The following is a 4,406-nucleotide window of genomic DNA, read 5'->3' as shown; positions in this document are numbered from 1 at the left end:
TTTATTTTCTCTTTTCATTTTTCTTGTATATAACTTTGTTTCTTGTGTCTTCTTTCTTCTTCTTTTGTTTTCTTCTTTCTTTTATTTTATTCCTACACGTGTATGAGAGTGTGGTCACGTACATCAAGTGGTAGAATTTCTAGGGTATCCTCATCATTTTCAGAAAATATGATCGAAGAAGATAATCATTCACTTCATAATGAAAATAATGAGAATAACTGTGTTAGAACACTTAGAAACCACATGAATCCCACAAGAACAAGTGCACCATCATACATAGTTTTCCCTCTTGATGCATCTCATTTTAATTTTAAGCCAGACATTATTCAACTTTTACCTTCTTTTCATGGCTTAGATTTAGAAAATGCATACTTACATTTAAGGGAATTTGAGGAGGTTTGTAACACATATAATGATTTAAATTGTAGCATGAACACCATCAGATTAAAGCTTTTTTCTTTTTTATTAAAAGATAAAGCTAAAACATAGCTACAAAATTTGAGACCAGGATCCATTCGTGCTTGAGATGAAATGCAACAACAGTTTTTAAAGAAATTTTTCCCATCTCACAAAACAAACTTTTTCAAAAGACAAATCACCACTTTCACTCAAAAACCAAGAGAAACATTTTACCAATATTGGGATAGGTATCGAGACTTGCTTAATACTTGCCCTCATTATGGTTTTGAAACATGGAGACTGGTTTCACATTTTTATGAAGGGTTAACATCTAGATATAGACAAATGGTTGAATTGATATGCAATGAAACTTTTGAAGATAAAGACCCTAATGAAGCAATGAAGTACTTAGACTTGTTAGCTGGAAATGCTCAAAATTAGGACACCACGGGTACTTATGAGGCATCGAGTAAAACTCAACCTCATACATCTAGTAGAGGTATGTACAATCTTAGGGAAGATCATGACCTTTATGCCAAGTTTGCATCTTTAGCTAGAAAAGTCGACGCACTAGAATTGAAAAAGAGTGGTAAATTAAAATCTGTTGAAAACATTGTGTGCCAAATATGTGAAACAAATGAACACTTAATCAATAACTATCTAACCTTGCCTTCTTTTAATGAATATTTCCATGAACAAGTCCATGCTTTAAACAGTTTCTAAAGGGCTAACCACAACCCACACTCACAAACATACAACCTTGGTTGGAGAAATCACCTAGATTTTAGTTGCAAGAGTGATAATAACAATGTACAAACTTCACAACCACCGTTTCAAGCACACCATAATTTCCAAAATTCTCATGGATATGCACCTCCTTATGCTCCACCTCCTAGAAGAAATCTTGAGGAAACATTGCATGCATTCATTGAAAAGCAAGAGACAATCAATACTCAACTTATTTAAAACATGACAGATTTTAAAGATTCTTTTGCAAAATTGACATCTGCTCTCAGTTTCCAAGAGAAAAGTAAGTTTCCATCTCAACCACAACAATATTTCAAGGGACAATACAATGCAAATGCAAGTAGTTCTGAAAGCCAACACACAGATCAAGTCAAATCAGTCACTACTCTTCGTAGTGGTAAGGTTATTGGAAAACCCACTCTTGAACCTTGTGAGAAAGATGATGAGTCAATCTCTGAGGGTAAGGAAGGGGTTGAATCTGAAAATTACAAAGAAACGACTGATTCCCCACCACCGCTTCCATTTCCTCATGCCATGACCAAATAAAGGAAAGTCAATCATAACTCTGAAATCCTTAAAACTTTCAAATAAGTAAGGATCAATATACCTTTGCTAGATGCTATTAAACAAGTTCCTTCCTATGCTAAATTTTTGAAAGATCTATGCGCGGTGAAGAGATCTCTATACTAAATTTTTGAAAGATCTATGCAAGATGAAGATGACACTGAATGTGAAAAAGAAAACCTTTTTAGTCGAAAAAGTAAGTACCATTCTTCAGAACAATAATGCTTTGAAATATAAAAACCCTGGTTGTCCTACAATTTATTACTTTATTGGAGAACATAAAATTAGAAGAGCCTTACTTGATCTTAGAGCCAGTGTGAATTTACTTTCATATCCAGTTTTTTAAAGTCTTAATCTAGGCGAGTTAAAACCAACTTCTATAACTCTCTTACTTGCCGATAGATCTGTAAAAGTACCTAGAGGAATAGTCAAAGATGTGTTAGTACAAGTTGATAAATTCATTTAACCTATAGATTTTATTGTCTTGGACACACAAATTATTGAAGTATGTAATTCATTTCCTGTTATTTTAGGACGTCCATTTCTTGCAACTTCTAACGCATTGATTAATTGTAGGAATGGACTGATGAAGCTATCATTTGGAAACATGACATTGGAGATGAATATTTTCAACATTTGCAAGCAACCTGGAGATGATAATGATTTATAAGAAGTAGATCATATTGATGAATTAATTTATGATCAACTTGAATCTACTTTAAGTAAAAATAAGTTGGATGAATTTGAAGATTTGCAAATGATTTATTCTGAAGAAGAAATCACAGATGAAAAATGCACCGAAAGTGTTGATGCGGATCTTTTGTCAAAAGTGACAACAAATTCAACATCTGACATCACACCAATCGATGATTACTTTCTTAACAAATCCTTACTTTCTCTTAGTCCAATGCCTTGGTATGATAAAAATAGCAATTTTCTTGCTTTAGGAGATTTGCCAGCTGAATGGAGTACCCAAGACAAAGAAAAGTTTTTGAACGAAGTGAAGAACTTTTATTGGGATGACCCTAACTTATTCAAATATTGTCCTGATCAAATATTTTAAAGATTCATTCCCGACAATGAGGTAAGTAGTATCATTAAACTTTGTCATTCTGAAGCATGTGAGAGTTATTTTTCATCAAAAAAGACAGCTGCAAAAATATTTTAAAATGGATTTTATTGGTCCACCATGGTCAAGGACACGTATGCATTCTGCAAAACTTGTGAAAAATGTCAAAAAGTTGATATTGGTCAAAAAGTTTTGTTTTATAATTCTCAACTCTATTCATTCCCTAGAGAGCTAAGATCAAGATGGAACAATCCTTATGAGGCCTGTGATATTGAGATTTAGGTCTACTTTATATGGATGGAAAGGTAAGACATAGGCTTACAACTTTTATATGGAGCTCAAGGTCTAAAAAGGCCATTTTCAAGTCTAAATTATAGCAACAACAAAGAAGTCCAAATTTGTCTTCTAGCTCTAGCACTGTTCAGTGTTTGGACTATATCTGGAGTTCTAGAAATCCAAATGACTAAAATTTTTATACAAGAAAGCTGAGACAATTTTCTACAACTTTCATGTTTTCAAGTGGCTCCAATTTTGACATTATCAATGACGTTTTGGGCAGACAAGAGAAGATAAAGATTGTTACAAAGTCAAGAGTTGGTCACCCACTCATCAATTAGTCATCAAATCAATAGTTTCTAATTTTGGCCTATAAAAGGAGGAATTTGTCATGCATTTAGGCATTTTGGTTTCCAGATTAAGATCATTCTCTTGCTTTCTCTCTTTGCATTTTTTGTAATATTTATGCTTTGCTTTCATTAATATCAAGTTTATGCCTTTCATTTCCTTTCATTTACTTAGTTAACTCTTATCTTATTTATGTTCTTATTTTTTTTTATTTTTCTTTCTTTCATTATGTTTAGCTAAGTTTATGATGTCAAGGTGAAAAGGTTACACTAATGGTGTAAGAATAAGTATAGTGTAAACTTAATATGGACTTTAATGTTTGATACTAACATGTTTTGTATTTGTTATCTTCTTCACTTTTTAATACTTTGGTTGTTAAATGACTAATCTTGATTTATGTTGTATAACACTTGGTACAACAAATGCTTGACACTTTCATAGTTCATACTGTATGGTATAACCAACACCCGAGCTATGAAAGAAACTTGATTTATTGTTAACATAAGTTATAATCATGAATGCTTGACGAGATTTACAAGTATTAGCATTAATTGAATAAGATGACTAATGTAATCATGTTAACAATCTATAATCTGATTGGAACCTCCTTTGTGTGTGGTTTCCAATTGAATAATAAGAGTTTATACTATACTTGTTTGACATATTATTATTATTGTTGTTGTTGTTGTTGTTGTTGTTGTTGTTATTGTTATTATTGCCATCTATAATTTATACAATTAATCTCCCTGTGGTTCAATCCTGGTCTTGCTGGGTTATTTATTACTTCGATACTCTTGCACTTGGGAGAAGACATCAATCTTTTAGTCGTGTCATAGAGTAAAAGAGATTTTTTTATGACTCTTGAGACGCATCTTAGTAATCATTCTTAATAAGGTCTATCATAATACTTCTTGTAATATTCAGGTTTACAAACTCTTGCATTACTATCACTTAATTCTACCCATATGCTCATTTAACATGTATTCTTAAACCTTAATTTACA

The sequence above is a fragment of the Populus euphratica genome, unplaced genomic scaffold, assembly GCF_000495115.2.
Source record: "Populus euphratica unplaced genomic scaffold, PopEup_1.0 scaffold319.1, whole genome shotgun sequence".
Classification (NCBI taxonomy): Eukaryota; Viridiplantae; Streptophyta; class Magnoliopsida; order Malpighiales; family Salicaceae; genus Populus; species Populus euphratica.
Note: the sequence above shows the minus strand (reverse complement) of the source record.